This window comes from Ambystoma mexicanum, chromosome 2q (assembly GCF_040938575.1).
Source record: "Ambystoma mexicanum isolate Mex_15411 chromosome 2q, UKY_AmexF1_1, whole genome shotgun sequence".
In the NCBI taxonomy this organism is placed as follows: Eukaryota; Metazoa; Chordata; class Amphibia; order Caudata; family Ambystomatidae; genus Ambystoma; species Ambystoma mexicanum.
Genome location: NC_090924.1, coordinates 128,678,928 through 128,695,630, shown reverse-complemented (window position 1 = coordinate 128,695,630; position 16,703 = coordinate 128,678,928). Strand labels below are relative to the sequence as shown.

General features: G+C 47.5%; 18 non-coding genes across 18 annotated transcripts; all 18 read right to left on the bottom strand.

Annotated features, from left to right (window-relative positions):
* Window positions 1-953: 953 nt before the first annotated feature.
* On the bottom strand, window positions 954-1,026 carry TRNAV-CAC (transfer RNA valine (anticodon CAC)). The gene has a single exon. It is a non-coding gene; the product is annotated as a tRNA-Val (tRNA).
* Window positions 1,027-1,446: 420 nt separating this feature from the next.
* Window positions 1,447-1,518, bottom strand: TRNAP-UGG (transfer RNA proline (anticodon UGG)). Its single transcript has one exon. It is a non-coding gene; the product is annotated as a tRNA-Pro (tRNA).
* Window positions 1,519-2,833: 1,315 nt separating this feature from the next.
* Window positions 2,834-2,906, bottom strand: TRNAV-CAC (transfer RNA valine (anticodon CAC)). The gene has a single exon. It is a non-coding gene; the product is annotated as a tRNA-Val (tRNA).
* Window positions 2,907-3,326: 420 nt separating this feature from the next.
* TRNAP-UGG (transfer RNA proline (anticodon UGG)) lies at window positions 3,327-3,398 on the bottom strand. Its single transcript has one exon. It is a non-coding gene; the product is annotated as a tRNA-Pro (tRNA).
* Window positions 3,399-4,725: 1,327 nt separating this feature from the next.
* On the bottom strand, window positions 4,726-4,798 carry TRNAV-CAC (transfer RNA valine (anticodon CAC)). The gene has a single exon. It is a non-coding gene; the product is annotated as a tRNA-Val (tRNA).
* Window positions 4,799-5,218: 420 nt separating this feature from the next.
* On the bottom strand, window positions 5,219-5,290 carry TRNAP-UGG (transfer RNA proline (anticodon UGG)). The gene has a single exon. It is a non-coding gene; the product is annotated as a tRNA-Pro (tRNA).
* Window positions 5,291-6,605: 1,315 nt separating this feature from the next.
* TRNAV-CAC (transfer RNA valine (anticodon CAC)) lies at window positions 6,606-6,678 on the bottom strand. Its single transcript has one exon. It is a non-coding gene; the product is annotated as a tRNA-Val (tRNA).
* Window positions 6,679-7,098: 420 nt separating this feature from the next.
* On the bottom strand, window positions 7,099-7,170 carry TRNAP-UGG (transfer RNA proline (anticodon UGG)). The gene has a single exon. It is a non-coding gene; the product is annotated as a tRNA-Pro (tRNA).
* A 1,303-nt stretch (window positions 7,171-8,473) lies between these two features.
* TRNAV-CAC (transfer RNA valine (anticodon CAC)) lies at window positions 8,474-8,546 on the bottom strand. The gene has a single exon. It is a non-coding gene; the product is annotated as a tRNA-Val (tRNA).
* Window positions 8,547-8,966: 420 nt separating this feature from the next.
* Window positions 8,967-9,038, bottom strand: TRNAP-UGG (transfer RNA proline (anticodon UGG)). The gene has a single exon. It is a non-coding gene; the product is annotated as a tRNA-Pro (tRNA).
* Window positions 9,039-10,353: 1,315 nt separating this feature from the next.
* On the bottom strand, window positions 10,354-10,426 carry TRNAV-CAC (transfer RNA valine (anticodon CAC)). Its single transcript has one exon. It is a non-coding gene; the product is annotated as a tRNA-Val (tRNA).
* A 420-nt stretch (window positions 10,427-10,846) lies between these two features.
* On the bottom strand, window positions 10,847-10,918 carry TRNAP-UGG (transfer RNA proline (anticodon UGG)). Its single transcript has one exon. It is a non-coding gene; the product is annotated as a tRNA-Pro (tRNA).
* Window positions 10,919-12,233: 1,315 nt separating this feature from the next.
* TRNAV-CAC (transfer RNA valine (anticodon CAC)) lies at window positions 12,234-12,306 on the bottom strand. The gene has a single exon. It is a non-coding gene; the product is annotated as a tRNA-Val (tRNA).
* A 420-nt stretch (window positions 12,307-12,726) lies between these two features.
* TRNAP-UGG (transfer RNA proline (anticodon UGG)) lies at window positions 12,727-12,798 on the bottom strand. Its single transcript has one exon. It is a non-coding gene; the product is annotated as a tRNA-Pro (tRNA).
* A 1,315-nt stretch (window positions 12,799-14,113) lies between these two features.
* Window positions 14,114-14,186, bottom strand: TRNAV-CAC (transfer RNA valine (anticodon CAC)). Its single transcript has one exon. It is a non-coding gene; the product is annotated as a tRNA-Val (tRNA).
* Window positions 14,187-14,606: 420 nt separating this feature from the next.
* On the bottom strand, window positions 14,607-14,678 carry TRNAP-UGG (transfer RNA proline (anticodon UGG)). Its single transcript has one exon. It is a non-coding gene; the product is annotated as a tRNA-Pro (tRNA).
* A 1,315-nt stretch (window positions 14,679-15,993) lies between these two features.
* On the bottom strand, window positions 15,994-16,066 carry TRNAV-CAC (transfer RNA valine (anticodon CAC)). Its single transcript has one exon. It is a non-coding gene; the product is annotated as a tRNA-Val (tRNA).
* Window positions 16,067-16,486: 420 nt separating this feature from the next.
* Window positions 16,487-16,558, bottom strand: TRNAP-UGG (transfer RNA proline (anticodon UGG)). Its single transcript has one exon. It is a non-coding gene; the product is annotated as a tRNA-Pro (tRNA).
* Window positions 16,559-16,703: the final 145 nt, after the last annotated feature.

The window sequence follows — 16,703 nt, the reverse complement described above, 5'->3', positions numbered from 1 at the left end:
AGGTGGGGGAGAGCCTTTATTTTGCACCTGCTGGGATCTGCATTGGCAGAAGCTCTGAGGGCTGGGCCTTTCCTTTTGCCTGTAAAAACAAAAAGCAGCCCTCCTCCCTCCAGCCCTGAGAGCATGGGCGTGACACTGGAAAAAGCAGCATCTCCCCTTTGGTAAAGATGACCATTGCACAGCTGCTCACTCAGAGCTCGATCGTGCTCGATCAGGCGAGATATATTTAGGTCACCAGCAAAGTCTGTTCTCTTTTCTTGCGTAGGGTGAGCATTCACAGAGCCCAGCTTCGTTGACAAGAGTGCAAAAGGTGTATACTAAAAGCTTTCTGCTTTACTTGAGCGCCATGGCCGTTATTATATTTTGGCTGCTCCAAGCAATCTCTGTCCAGCCGATGCAAATTTCCAGCTCAAATTTTCCCAGCACTCAAAAAGTCCCTCCTCCCGCCAGCTCTGCTTTCAGGAAGTTCAGCAGAAGCAGTCCAACTTCTGTTCCCACTTCAGAGGAAAAGCTTTCTCGGGCCAGAGAAAGCCAGGGAATCACTGTACCGGCAAGTGCATTTCTTACAACTGGTAATCCCTCAGAACACAGAAATGAAGAAGCTGTATATGAAAATGTATTATTTCTTTGGTACACTAACCTATGTAACTAATATGGACCATTTCAGAGGACGGAGCGGACCCAACTGTGATCCCAGAGACCCAAATACCCAGCAGTAGGGAAAATAAATCCTCTCTGTGCTCTGCAACATTACATACACAAAATGCAAGCGCGTGCATTTTTTTATTGGCCCCATATACAGAATACATGTGAGGATGCTTGCCTTCCCAGTGTATTTCTCAAGCTCTTGAGAGCATATGCTATTTCCATGGGAACGCAAATAAGTTCATACTTTACATTTGTGTGTGACAAAAGGGGAAAAAAACTATTTTGTGTAAAATGCCAGCAGAGAGTGTTTCTGCCCGGTCTCGAACCGGGGACCTTTCGCGTGTGAGGCGAACGTGATAACCACTACACTACAGAAACAGCTGCTTGCTCACCTTTGTAGGGACTGGGAGAACAGGTGCAAAGGGCAGTGCAAGTGGACCTGCTTAAAGACTAATCAAATGCCTTGCGCCTGAAGCTCACACAATCCAGCCTAAAACATACGTCCTATCAAGCATGCGCACATATACAAGTATGCCAGCTGAGGGCCTATGCAGCGTACAGAGGGAAGGACATATTTCCACTTTGAGATCGGACGGCCAAAACTCACAAGCAAATCAAGGAATGTTACTGAGAGCTAACAGAGAACACAAAGTGCTTGTCGCAAGGACATGGCACGCAAAGAGGTTCAGGAAGTGAATTGTTCATCGACTACTGCTTACCGAGAAAACCAGAGAGTCTGTCCAATGAAAATAACATTGAAAAAACAAAAAAAAGGAGCTCAAGTTAACCACCTTGATTGGGCTCGTCCGGGATTTGAACCCGGGACCTCTCGCACCCAAAGCGAGAATCATACCCCTAGACCAACGAGCCACGGTCCTTTGAGCATTTGACGGAATTGTCCTCAGCGTTTGCACCCCCCTTAGGATTCGAGGCCAAGAATGCCTATTCCTGAAGTTTGTTCCTGCCGCTGAAAGCCTTGTCGGTGTATGAGCCAAATGAATGCCCCAGTCGGCACGCTCTGACTGTCTTCACAGGTCTCCTCCTCATCCCGAAGGTTGGTGGCCCATTGACATCAGGGTGGAAGGTGCTTGCGATACACTGTTCCTTCCTTCCTTCCTTCCTTCCTTTATTCCTCTTATGCTGTTTATGTAATAAGAGGGGACGATACACAGAAGAGAGAAAGTGGCCCAACACACTAGACTAGCAGTCTTCTGATCAATCTGCAGCTGGCAAGGTGGGGGAGAGCCTTTATTTTGCACCTGCTGGGATCTGCATTGGCAGAAGCTCTGAGGGCTGGGCCTTTCCTTTTGCCTGTAAAAACAAAAAGCAGCCCTCCTCCCTCCAGCCCTGAGAGCATGGGCGTGACACTGGAAAAAGCAGCATCTCCCCTTTGGTAAAGATGACCATTGCACAGCTGCTCACTCAGAGCTCGATCGTGCTCGATCAGGCGAGATATATTTAGGTCACCAGCAAAGTCTGTTCTCTTTTCTTGCGTAGGGTGAGCATTCACAGAGCCCAGCTTCGTTGACAAGAGTGCAAAAGGTGTATACTAAAAGCTTTCTGCTTTACTTGAGCGCCATGGCCGTTATTATATTTTGGCTGCTCCAAGCAATCTCTGTCCAGCCGATGCAAATTTCCAGCTCAAATTTTCCCAGCACTCAAAAAGTCCCTCCTCCCGCCAGCTCTGCTTTCAGGAAGTTCAGCAGAAGCAGTCCAACTTCTGTTCCCACTTCAGAGGAAAAGCTTTCTCGGGCCAGAGAAAGCCAGGGAATCACTGTACCGGCAAGTGCATTTCTTACAACTGGTAATCCCTCAGAACACAGAAATGAAGAAGCTGTATATGAAAATGTATTATTTCTTTGGTACACTAACCTATGTAACTAATATGGACCATTTCAGAGGACGGAGCGGACCCAACTGTGATCCCAGAGACCCAAATACCCAGCAGTAGGGAAAATAAATCCTCTCTGTGCTCTGCAACATTACATACACAAAATGCAAGCGCGTGCATTTTTTTATTGGCCCCATATACAGAATACATGTGAGGATGCTTGCCTTCCCAGTGTATTTCTCAAGCTCTTGAGAGCATATGCTATTTCCATGGGAACGCAAATAAGTTCATACTTTACATTTGTGTGTGACAAAAGGGGAAAAAAACTATTTTGTGTAAAATGCCAGCAGAGAGTGTTTCTGCCCGGTCTCGAACCGGGGACCTTTCGCGTGTGAGGCGAACGTGATAACCACTACACTACAGAAACAGCTGCTTGCTCACCTTTGTAGGGACTGGGAGAACAGGTGCAAAGGGCAGTGCAAGTGGACCTGCTTAAAGACTAATCAAATGCCTTGCGCCTGAAGCTCACACAATCCAGCCTAAAACATACGTCCTATCAAGCATGCGCACATATACAAGTATGCCAGCTGAGGGCCTATGCAGCGTACAGAGGGAAGGACATATTTCCACTTTGAGATCGGACGGCCAAAACTCACAAGCAAATCAAGGAATGTTACTGAGAGCTAACAGAGAACACAAAGTGCTTGTCGCAAGGACATGGCACGCAAAGAGGTTCAGGAAGTGAATTGTTCATCGACTACTGCTTACCGAGAAAACCAGAGAGTCTGTCCAATGAAAATAACATTGAAAAAACAAAAAAAAGGAGCTCAAGTTAACCACCTTGATTGGGCTCGTCCGGGATTTGAACCCGGGACCTCTCGCACCCAAAGCGAGAATCATACCCCTAGACCAACGAGCCACGGTCCTTTGAGCATTTGACGGAATTGTCCTCAGCGTTTGCACCCCCCTTAGGATTCGAGGCCAAGAATGCCTATTCCTGAAGTTTGTTCCTGCCGCTGAAAGCCTTGTCGGTGTATGAGCCAAATGAATGCCCCAGTCGGCACGCTCTGACTGTCTTCACAGGTCTCCTCCTCATCCCGAAGGTTGGTGGCCCATTGACATCAGGGTGGAAGGTGCTTGCGATACACTGTTCCTTCCTTCCTTCCTTCCTTCCTTCCTTCCTTCCTTTATTCCTCTTATGCTGTTTATGTAATAAGAGGGGACGATACACAGAAGAGAGAAAGTGGCCCAACACACTAGACTAGCAGTCTTCTGATCAATCTGCAGCTGGCAAGGTGGGGGAGAGCCTTTATTTTGCACCTGCTGGGATCTGCATTGGCAGAAGCTCTGAGGGCTGGGCCTTTCCTTTTGCCTGTAAAAACAAAAAGCAGCCCTCCTCCCTCCAGCCCTGAGAGCATGGGCGTGACACTGGAAAAAGCAGCATCTCCCCTTTGGTAAAGATGACCATTGCACAGCTGCTCACTCAGAGCTCGATCGTGCTCGATCAGGCGAGATATATTTAGGTCACCAGCAAAGTCTGTTCTCTTTTCTTGCGTAGGGTGAGCATTCACAGAGCCCAGCTTCGTTGACAAGAGTGCAAAAGGTGTATACTAAAAGCTTTCTGCTTTACTTGAGCGCCATGGCCGTTATTATATTTTGGCTGCTCCAAGCAATCTCTGTCCAGCCGATGCAAATTTCCAGCTCAAATTTTCCCAGCACTCAAAAAGTCCCTCCTCCCGCCAGCTCTGCTTTCAGGAAGTTCAGCAGAAGCAGTCCAACTTCTGTTCCCACTTCAGAGGAAAAGCTTTCTCGGGCCAGAGAAAGCCAGGGAATCACTGTACCGGCAAGTGCATTTCTTACAACTGGTAATCCCTCAGAACACAGAAATGAAGAAGCTGTATATGAAAATGTATTATTTCTTTGGTACACTAACCTATGTAACTAATATGGACCATTTCAGAGGACGGAGCGGACCCAACTGTGATCCCAGAGACCCAAATACCCAGCAGTAGGGAAAATAAATCCTCTCTGTGCTCTGCAACATTACATACACAAAATGCAAGCGCGTGCATTTTTTTATTGGCCCCATATACAGAATACATGTGAGGATGCTTGCCTTCCCAGTGTATTTCTCAAGCTCTTGAGAGCATATGCTATTTCCATGGGAACGCAAATAAGTTCATACTTTACATTTGTGTGTGACAAAAGGGGAAAAAAACTATTTTGTGTAAAATGCCAGCAGAGAGTGTTTCTGCCCGGTCTCGAACCGGGGACCTTTCGCGTGTGAGGCGAACGTGATAACCACTACACTACAGAAACAGCTGCTTGCTCACCTTTGTAGGGACTGGGAGAACAGGTGCAAAGGGCAGTGCAAGTGGACCTGCTTAAAGACTAATCAAATGCCTTGCGCCTGAAGCTCACACAATCCAGCGTAAAACATACGTCCTATCAAGCATGCGCACATATACAAGTATGCCAGCTGAGGGCCTATGCAGCGTACAGAGGGAAGGACATATTTCCACTTTGAGATCGGACGGCCAAAACTCACAAGCAAATCAAGGAATGTTACTGAGAGCTAACAGAGAACACAAAGTGCTTGTCGCAAGGACATGGCACGCAAAGAGGTTCAGGAAGTGAATTGTTCATCGACTACTGCTTACCGAGAAAACCAGAGAGTCTGTCCAATGAAAATAACATTGAAAAAACAAAAAAAAGGAGCTCAAGTTAACCACCTTGATTGGGCTCGTCCGGGATTTGAACCCGGGACCTCTCGCACCCAAAGCGAGAATCATACCCCTAGACCAACGAGCCACGGTCCTTTGAGCATTTGACGGAATTGTCCTCAGCGTTTGCACCCCCCTTAGGATTCGAGGCCAAGAATGCCTATTCCTGAAGTTTGTTCCTGCCGCTGAAAGCCTTGTCGGTGTATGAGCCAAATGAATGCCCCAGTCGGCACGCTCTGACTGTCTTCACAGGTCTCCTCCTCATCCCGAAGGTTGGTGGCCCATTGACATCAGGGTGGAAGGTGCTTGCGATACACTGTTCCTTCCTTCCTTCCTTCCTTCCTTTATTCCTCTTATGCTGTTTATGTAATAAGAGGGGACGATACACAGAAGAGAGAAAGTGGCCCAACACACTAGACTAGCAGTCTTCTGATCAATCTGCAGCTGGCAAGGTGGGGGAGAGCCTTTATTTTGCACCTGCTGGGATCTGCATTGGCAGAAGCTCTGAGGGCTGGGCCTTTCCTTTTGCCTGTAAAAACAAAAAGCAGCCCTCCTCCCTCCAGCCCTGAGAGCATGGGCGTGACACTGGAAAAAGCAGCATCTCCCCTTTGGTAAAGATGACCATTGCACAGCTGCTCACTCAGAGCTCGATCGTGCTCGATCAGGCGAGATATATTTAGGTCACCAGCAAAGTCTGTTCTCTTTTCTTGCGTAGGGTGAGCATTCACAGAGCCCAGCTTCGTTGACAAGAGTGCAAAAGGTGTATACTAAAAGCTTTCTGCTTTACTTGAGCGCCATGGCCGTTATTATATTTTGGCTGCTCCAAGCAATCTCTGTCCAGCCGATGCAAATTTCCAGCTCAAATTTTCCCAGCACTCAAAAAGTCCCTCCTCCCGCCAGCTCTGCTTTCAGGAAGTTCAGCAGAAGCAGTCCAACTTCTGTTCCCACTTCAGAGGAAAAGCTTTCTCGGGCCAGAGAAAGCCAGGGAATCACTGTACCGGCAAGTGCATTTCTTACAACTGGTAATCCCTCAGAACACAGAAATGAAGAAGCTGTATATGAAAATGTATTATTTCTTTGGTACACTAACCTATGTAACTAATATGGACCATTTCAGAGGACGGAGCGGACCCAACTGTGATCCCAGAGACCCAAATACCCAGCAGTAGGGAAAATAAATCCTCTCTGTGCTCTGCAACATTACATACACAAAATGCAAGCGCGTGCATTTTTTTATTGGCCCCATATACAGAATACATGTGAGGATGCTTGCCTTCCCAGTGTATTTCTCAAGCTCTTGAGAGCATATGCTATTTCCATGGGAACGCAAATAAGTTCATACTTTACATTTGTGTGTGACAAAAGGGGAAAAAAACTATTTTGTGTAAAATGCCAGCAGAGAGTGTTTCTGCCCGGTCTCGAACCGGGGACCTTTCGCGTGTGAGGCGAACGTGATAACCACTACACTACAGAAACAGCTGCTTGCTCACCTTTGTAGGGACTGGGAGAACAGGTGCAAAGGGCAGTGCAAGTGGACCTGCTTAAAGACTAATCAAATGCCTTGCGCCTGAAGCTCACACAATCCAGCCTAAAACATACGTCCTATCAAGCATGCGCACATATACAAGTATGCCAGCTGAGGGCCTATGCAGCGTACAGAGGGAAGGACATATTTCCACTTTGAGATCGGACGGCCAAAACTCACAAGCAAATCAAGGAATGTTACTGAGAGCTAACAGAGAACACAAAGTGCTTGTCGCAAGGACATGGCACGCAAAGAGGTTCAGGAAGTGAATTGTTCATCGACTACTGCTTACCGAGAAAACCAGAGAGTCTGTCCAATGAAAATAACATTGAAAAAACAAAAAAAAGGAGCTCAAGTTAACCACCTTGATTGGGCTCGTCCGGGATTTGAACCCGGGACCTCTCGCACCCAAAGCGAGAATCATACCCCTAGACCAACGAGCCACGGTCCTTTGAGCATTTGACGGAATTGTCCTCAGCGTTTGCACCCCCCTTAGGATTCGAGGCCAAGAATGCCTATTCCTGAAGTTTGTTCCTGCCGCTGAAAGCCTTGTCGGTGTATGAGCCAAATGAATGCCCCAGTCGGCACGCTCTGACTGTCTTCACAGGTCTCCTCCTCATCCCGAAGGTTGGTGGCCCATTGACATCAGGGTGGAAGGTGCTTGCGATACACTGTTCCTTCCTTCCTTTATTCCTCTTATGCTGTTTATGTAATAAGAGGGGACGATACACAGAAGAGAGAAAGTGGCCCAACACACTAGACTAGCAGTCTTCTGATCAATCTGCAGCTGGCAAGGTGGGGGAGAGCCTTTATTTTGCACCTGCTGGGATCTGCATTGGCAGAAGCTCTGAGGGCTGGGCCTTTCCTTTTGCCTGTAAAAACAAAAAGCAGCCCTCCTCCCTCTAGCCCTGAGAGCATGGGCGTGACACTGGAAAAAGCAGCATCTCCCCTTTGGTAAAGATGACCATTGCACAGCTGCTCACTCAGAGCTCGATCGTGCTCGATCAGGCGAGATATATTTAGGTCACCAGCAAAGTCTGTTCTCTTTTCTTGCGTAGGGTGAGCATTCACAGAGCCCAGATTCGTTGACAAGAGTGCAAAAGGTGTATACTAAAAGCTTTCTGCTTTACTTGAGCGCCATGGCCGTTATTATATTTTGGCTGCTCCAAGCAATCTCTGTCCAGCCGATGCAAATTTCCAGCTCAAATTTTCCCAGCACTCAAAAAGTCCCTCCTCCCGCCAGCTCTGCTTTCAGGAAGTTCAGCAGAAGCAGTCCAACTTCTGTTCCCACTTCAGAGGAAAAGCTTTCTCAGGCCAGAGAAAGCCAGGGAATCACTGTACCGGCAAGTGCATTTCTTACAACTGGTAATCCCTCAGAACACAGATATGAAGAAGCTGTATATGAAAATGTATTATTTCTTTGGTACACTAACCTATGTAACTAATATGGACCATTTCAGAGGACGGAGCGGACCCAACTGTGATCCCAGAGACCCAAATACCCAGCAGTAGGGAAAATAAATCCTCTCTGTGCTCTGCAACATTACATACACAAAATGCAAGCGCGTGCATTTTTTTATTGGCCCCATATACAGAATACATGTGAGGATGCTTGCCTTCCCAGTGTATTTCTCAAGCTCTTGAGAGCATATGCTATTTCCATGGGAACGCAAATAAGTTCATACTTTACATTTGTGTGTGACAAAAGGGGAAAAAAACTATTTTGTGTAAAATGCCAGCAGAGAGTGTTTCTGCCCGGTCTCGAACCGGGGACCTTTCGAGTGTGAGGCGAACGTGATAACCACTACACTACAGAAACAGCTGCTTGCTCACCTTTGTAGGGACTGGGAGAACAGGTGCAAAGGGCAGTGCAAGTGGACCTGCTTAAAGACTAATCAAATGCCTTGCGCCTGAAGCTCACACAATCCAGCCTAAAGCATACGTCCTATCAAGCATGCGCACATATACAAGTATGCCAGCTGAGGGCCTATGCAGCGTACAGAGGGAAGGACATATTTCCACTTTGAGATCGGACGGCCAAAACTCACAAGCAAATCAAGGAATGTTACTGAGAGCTAACAGAGAACACAAAGTGCTTGTCGCAAGGACATGGCACGCAAAGAGGTTCAGGAAGTGAATTGTTCATCGACTACTGCTTACCGAGAAAACCAGAGAGTCTGTCCAATGAAAATAACATTGAAAAAACAAAAAAAAGGAGCTCAAGTTAACCACCTTGATTGGGCTCGTCCGGGATTTGAACCCGGGACCTCTCGCACCCAAAGCGAGAATCATACCCCTAGACCAACGAGCCACGGTCCTTTGAGCATTTGACGGAATTGTCCTCAGCGTTTGCACCCCCCTTAGGATTCGAGGCCAAGAATGCCTATTCCTGAAGTTTGTTCCTGCCGCTGAAAGCCTTGTCGGTGTATGAGCCAAATGAATGCCCCAGTCGGCACGCTCTGACTGTCTTCACAGGTCTCCTCCTCATCCCGAAGGTTGGTGGCCCATTGACATCAGGGTGGAAGGTGCTTGCGATACACTGTTCCTTCCTTCCTTCCTTCCTTCCTTTATTCCTCTTATGCTGTTTATGTAATAAGAGGGGACGATACACAGAAGAGAGAAAGTGGCCCAACACACTAGACTAGCAGTCTTCTGATCAATCTGCAGCTGGCAAGGTGGGGGAGAGCCTTTATTTTGCACCTGCTGGGATCTGCATTGGCAGAAGCTCTGAGGGCTGGGCCTTTCCTTTTGCCTGTAAAAACAAAAAGCAGCCCTCCTCCCTCCAGCCCTGAGAGCATGGGCGTGACACTGGAAAAAGCAGCATCTCCCCTTTGGTAAAGATGACCATTGCACAGCTGCTCACTCAGAGCTCGATCGTGCTCGATCAGGCGAGATATATTTAGGTCACCAGCAAAGTCTGTTCTCTTTTCTTGCGTAGGGTGAGCATTCACAGAGCCCAGCTTCGTTGACAAGAGTGCAAAAGGTGTATACTAAAAGCTTTCTGCTTTACTTGAGCGCCATGGCCGTTATTATATTTTGGCTGCTCCAAGCAATCTCTGTCCAGCCGATGCAAATTTCCAGCTCAAATTTTCCCAGCACTCAAAAAGTCCCTCCTCCCGCCAGCTCTGCTTTCAGGAAGTTCAGCAGAAGCAGTCCAACTTCTGTTCCCACTTCAGAGGAAAAGCTTTCTCGGGCCAGAGAAAGCCAGGGAATCACTGTACCGGCAAGTGCATTTCTTACAACTGGTAATCCCTCAGAACACAGAAATGAAGAAGCTGTATATGAAAATGTATTATTTCTTTGGTACACTAACCTATGTAACTAATATGGACCATTTCAGAGGACGGAGCGGACCCAACTGTGATCCCAGAGACCCAAATACCCAGCAGTAGGGAAAATAAATCCTCTCTGTGCTCTGCAACATTACATACACAAAATGCAAGCGCGTGCATTTTTTTATTGGCCCCATATACAGAATACATGTGAGGATGCTTGCCTTCCCAGTGTATTTCTCAAGCTCTTGAGAGCATATGCTATTTCCATGGGAACGCAAATAAGTTCATACTTTACATTTGTGTGTGACAAAAGGGGAAAAAAACTATTTTGTGTAAAATGCCAGCAGAGAGTGTTTCTGCCCGGTCTCGAACCGGGGACCTTTCGCGTGTGAGGCGAACGTGATAACCACTACACTACAGAAACAGCTGCTTGCTCACCTTTGTAGGGACTGGGAGAACAGGTTCAAAGGGCAGTGCAAGTGGACCTGCTTAAAGACTAATCAAATGCCTTGCGCCTGAAGCTCACACAATCCAGCCTAAAACATACGTCCTATCAAGCATGCGCACATATACAAGTATGCCAGCTGAGGGCCTATGCAGCGTACAGAGGGAAGGACATATTTCCACTTTGAGATCGGACGGCCAAAACTCACAAGCAAATCAAGGAATGTTACTGAGAGCTAACAGAGAACACAAAGTGCTTGTCGCAAGGACATGGCACGCAAAGAGGTTCAGGAAGTGAATTGTTCATCGACTACTGCTTACCGAGAAAACCAGAGAGTCTGTCCAATGAAAATAACATTGAAAAAACAAAAAAAAGGAGCTCAAGTTAACCACCTTGATTGGGCTCGTCCGGGATTTGAACCCGGGACCTCTCGCACCCAAAGCGAGAATCATACCCCTAGACCAACGAGCCACGGTCCTTTGAGCATTTGACGGAATTGTCCTCAGCGTTTGCACCCCCCTTAGGATTCGAGGCCAAGAATGCCTATTCCTGAAGTTTGTTCCTGCCGCTGAAAGCCTTGTCGGTGTATGAGCCAAATGAATGCCCCAGTCGGCACGCTCTGACTGTCTTCACAGGTCTCCTCCTCATCCCGAAGGTTGGTGGCCCATTGACATCAGGGTGGAAGGTGCTTGCGATACACTGTTCCTTCCTTCCTTCCTTCCTTCCTTTATTCCTCTTATGCTGTTTATGTAATAAGAGGGGACGATACACAGAAGAGAGAAAGTGGCCCAACACACTAGACTAGCAGTCTTCTGATCAATCTGCAGCTGGCAAGGTGGGGGAGAGCCTTTATTTTGCACCTGCTGGGATCTGCATTGGCAGAAGCTCTGAGGGCTGGGCCTTTCCTTTTGCCTGTAAAAACAAAAAGCAGCCCTCCTCCCTCCAGCCCTGAGAGCATGGGCGTGACACTGGAAAAAGCAGCATCTCCCCTTTGGTAAAGATGACCATTGCACAGCTGCTCACTCAGAGCTCGATCGTGCTCGATCAGGCGAGATATATTTAGGTCACCAGCAAAGTCTGTTCTCTTTTCTTGCGTAGGGTGAGCATTCACAGAGCCCAGCTTCGTTGACAAGAGTGCAAAAGGTGTATACTAAAAGCTTTCTGCTTTACTTGAGCGCCATGGCCGTTATTATATTTTGGCTGCTCCAAGCAATCTCTGTCCAGCCGATGCAAATTTCCAGCTCAAATTTTCCCAGCACTCAAAAAGTCCCTCCTCCCGCCAGCTCTGCTTTCAGGAAGTTCAGCAGAAGCAGTCCAACTTCTGTTCCCACTTCAGAGGAAAAGCTTTCTCGGGCCAGAGAAAGCCAGGGAATCACTGTACCGGCAAGTGCATTTCTTACAACTGGTAATCCCTCAGAACACAGAAATGAAGAAGCTGTATATGAAAATGTATTATTTCTTTGGTACACTAACCTATGTAACTAATATGGACCATTTCAGAGGACGGAGCGGACCCAACTGTGATCCCAGAGACCCAAATACCCAGCAGTAGGGAAAATAAATCCTCTCTGTGCTCTGCAACATTACATACACAAAATGCAAGCGCGTGCATTTTTTTATTGGCCCCATATACAGAATACATGTGAGGATGCTTGCCTTCCCAGTGTATTTCTCAAGCTCTTGAGAGCATATGCTATTTCCATGGGAACGCAAATAAGTTCATACTTTACATTTGTGTGTGACAAAAGGGGAAAAAAACTATTTTGTGTAAAATGCCAGCAGAGAGTGCTTCTGCCCGGTCTCGAACCGGGGACCTTTCGCGTGTGAGGCGAACGTGATAACCACTACACTACAGAAACAGCTGCTTGCTCACCTTTGTAGGGACTGGGAGAACAGGTGCAAAGGGCAGTGCAAGTGGACCTGCTTAAAGACTAATCAAATGCCTTGCGCCTGAAGCTCACACAATCCAGCCTAAAACATACGTCCTATCAAGCATGCGCACATATACAAGTATGCCAGCTGAGGGCCTATGCAGCGTACAGAGGGAAGGACATATTTCCACTTTGAGATCGGACGGCCAAAACTCACAAGCAAATCAAGGAATGTTACTGAGAGCTAACAGAGAACACAAAGTGCTTGTCGCAAGGACATGGCACGCAAAGAGGTTCAGGAAGTGAATTGTTCATCGACTACTGCTTACCGAGAAAACCAGAGAGTCTGTCCAATGAAAATAACATTGAAAAAACAAAAAAAAGGAGCTCAAGTTAACCACCTTGATTGGGCTCGTCCGGGATTTGAACCCAGGACCTCTCGCACCCAAAGCGAGAATCATACCCCTAGACCAACGAGCCACGGTCCTTTGAGCATTTGACGGAATTGTCCTCAGCGTTTGCACCCCCCTTAGGATTCGAGGCCAAGAATGCCTATTCCTGAAGTTTGTTCCTGCCGCTGAAAGCCTTGTCGGTGTATGAGCCAAATGAATGCCCCAGTCGGCACGCTCTGACTGTCTTCACAGGTCTCCTCCTCATCCCGAAGGTTGGTGGCCCATTGACATCAGGGTGGAAGGTGCTTGCGATACACTGTTCCTTCCTTCCTTCCTTCCTTCCTTTATTCCTCTTATGCTGTTTATGTAATAAGAGGGGACGATACACAGAAGAGAGAAAGTGGCCCAACACACTAGACTAGCAGTCTTCTGATCAATCTGCAGCTGGCAAGGTGGGGGAGAGCCTTTATTTTGCACCTGCTGGGATCTGCATTGGCAGAAGCTCTGAGGGCTGGGCCTTTCCTTTTGCCTGTAAAAACAAAAAGCAGCCCTCCTCCCTCCAGCCCTGAGAGCATGGGCGTGACACTGGAAAAAGCAGCATCTCCCCTTTGGTAAAGATGACCATTGCACAGCTGCTCACTCAGAGCTCGATCGTGCTCGATCAGGCGAGATATATTTAGGTCACCAGCAAAGTCTGTTCTCTTTTCTTGCGTAGGGTGAGCATTCACAGAGCCCAGCTTCGTTGACAAGAGTGCAAAAGGTGTATACTAAAAGCTTTCTGCTTTACTTGAGCGCCATGGCCGTTATTATATTTTGGCTGCTCCAAGCAATCTCTGTCCAGCCGATGCAAATTTCCAGCTCAAATTTTCCCAGCACTCAAAAAGTCCCTCCTCCCGCCAGCTCTGCTTTCAGGAAGTTCAGCAGAAGCAGTCCAACTTCTGTTCCCACTTCAGAGGAAAAGCTTTCTCGGGCCAGAGAAAGCCAGGGAATCACTGTACCGGCAAGTGCATTTCTTACAACTGGTAATCCCTCAGAACACAGAAATGAAGAAGCTGTATATGAAAATGTATTATTTCTTTGGTACACTAACCTATGTAACTAATATGGACCATTTCAGAGGACGGAGCGGACCCAACTGTGATCCCAGAGACCCAAATACCCAGCAGTAGGGAAAATAAATCCTCTCTGTGCTCTGCAACATTACATACACAAAATGCAAGCGCGTGCATTTTTTTATTGGCCCCATATACAGAATACATGTGAGGATGCTTGCCTTCCCAGTGTATTTCTCAAGCTCTTGAGAGCATATGCTATTTCCATGGGAACGCAAATAAGTTCATACTTTACATTTGTGTGTGACAAAAGGGGAAAAAAACTATTTTGTGTAAAATGCCAGCAGAGAGTGTTTCTGCCCGGTCTCGAACCGGGGACCTTTCGCGTGTGAGGCGAACGTGATAACCACTACACTACAGAAACGGCTGCTTGCTCACCTTTGTAGGGACTGGGAGAACAGGTGCAAAGGGCAGTGCAAGTGGACCTGCTTAAAGACTAATCAAATGCCTTGCGCCTGAAGCTCACACAATCCAGCCTAAAACATACGTCCTATCAAGCATGCGCACATATACAAGTATGCCAGCTGAGGGCCTATGCAGCGTACAGAGGGAAGGACATATTTCCACTTTGAGATCGGACGGCCAAAACTCACAAGCAAATCAAGGAATGTTACTGAGAGCTAACAGAGAACACAAAGTGCTTGTCGCAAGGACATGGCACGCAAAGAGGTTCAGGAAGTGAATTGTTCATCGACTACTGCTTACCGAGAAAACCAGAGAGTCTGTCCAATGAAAATAACATTGAAAAAACAAAAAAAAGGAGCTCAAGTTAACCACCTTGATTGGGCTCGTCCGGGATTTGAACCCGGGACCTCTCGCACCCAAAGCGAGAATCATACCCCTAGACCAACGAGCCACGGTCCTTTGAGCATTTGACGGAATTGTCCTCAGCGTTTGCACCCCCCTTAGGATTCGAGGCCAAGAATGCCTATTCCTGAAGTTTGTTCCTGCCGCTGAAAGCCTTGTCGGTGTATGAGCCAAATGAATGCCCCAGTCGGCACGCTCTGACTGTCTTCACAGGTCTCCTCCTCATCCCGAAGGTTGGTGGCCCATTGACATCAGGGTGGAAGGTGCTTGCGATACACTGTTCCTTCCTTCCTTCCTTCCTTCCTTTATTCCTCTTATGCTGTTTATGTAATAAGAGGGGACGATACACAGAAGAGAGAAAGTGGCCCAACACACTAGACTAGCAGTCTTCTGATCAATCTGCAGCTGGCAAGGTGGGGGAGAGCCTTTATTTTGCACCTGCTGGGATCTGCATTGGCAGAAGCTCTGAGGGCTGGGCCTTTCCTTTTGCCTGTAAAAACAAAAAGCAGCCCTCCTCCCTCCAGCCCTGAGAGCATGGGCGTGACACTGGAAAAAGCAGCATCTCCCCTTTGGTAAAGATGACCATTGCACAGCTGCTCACTCAGAGCTCGATCGTGCTCGATCAGGCGAGATATATTTAGGTCACCAGCAAAGTCTGTTCTCTTTTCTTGCGTAGGGTGAGCATTCACAGAGCCCAGCTTCGTTGACAAGAGTGCAAAAGGTGTATACTAAAAGCTTTCTGCTTTACTTGAGCGCCATGGCCGTTATTATATTTTGGCTGCTCCAAGCAATCTCTGTCCAGCCGATGCAAATTTCCAGCTCAAATTTTCCCAGCACTCAAAAAGTCCCTCCTCCCGCCAGCTCTGCTTTCAGGAAGTTCAGCAGAAGCAGTCCAACTTCTGTTCCCACTTCAGAGGAAAAGCTTTCTCGGGCCAGAGAAAGCCAGGGAATCACTGTACCGGCAAGTGCATTTCTTACAACTGGTAATCCCTCAGAACACAGAAATGAAGAAGCTGTATATGAAAATGTATTATTTCTTTGGTACACTAACCTATGTAACTAATATGGACCATTTCAGAGGACGGAGCGGACCCAACTGTGATCCCAGAGACCCAAATACCCAGCAGTAGGGAAAATAAATCCTCTCTGTGCTCTGCAACATTACATACACAAAATGCAAGCGCGTGCATTTTTTTATTGGCCCCATATACAGAATACATGTGAGGATGCTTGCCTTCCCAGTGTATTTCTCAAGCTCTTGAGAGCATATGCTATTTCCATGGGAACGCAAATAAGTTCATACTTTACATTTGTGTGTGACAAAAGGGGAAAAAAACTATTTTGTGTAAAATGCCAGCAGAGAGTGCTTCTGCCCGGTCTCGAACCGGGGACCTTTCGCGTGTGAGGCGAACGTGATAACCACTACACTACAGAAACAGCTGCTTGCTCACCTTTGTAGGGACTGGGAGAACAGGTGCAAAGGGCAGTGCAAGTGGACCTGCTTAAAGACTAATCAAATGCCTTGCGCCTGAAGCTCACACAATCCAGCCTAAAACATACGTCCTATCAAGCATGCGCACATATACAAGTATGCCAGCTGAGGGCCTATGCAGCGTACAGAGGGAAGGACATATTTCCACTTTGAGATCGGACGGCCAAAACTCACAAGCAAATCAAGGAATGTTACTGAGAGCTAACAGAGAACACAAAGTGCTTGTCGCAAGGACATGGCACGCAAAGAGGTTCAGGAAGTGAATTGTTCATCGACTACTGCTTACCGAGAAAACCAGAGAGTCTGTCCAATGAAAATAACATTGAAAAAACAAAAAAAAGGAGCTCAAGTTAACCACCTTGATTGGGCTCGTCCGGGATTTGAACCCGGGACCTCTCGCACCCAAAGCGAGAATCATACCCCTAGACCAACGAGCCACGGTCCTTTGAGCATTTGACGGAATTGTCCTCAGCGTTTGCACCCCCCTTAGGATTCGAGGCCAAGAATGCCTATTCCTGAAGTTTGTTACTGCCGCTGAAAGCCTTGTCGGTGTATGAGCCAAATGAATGCCCCAGTCGGCAC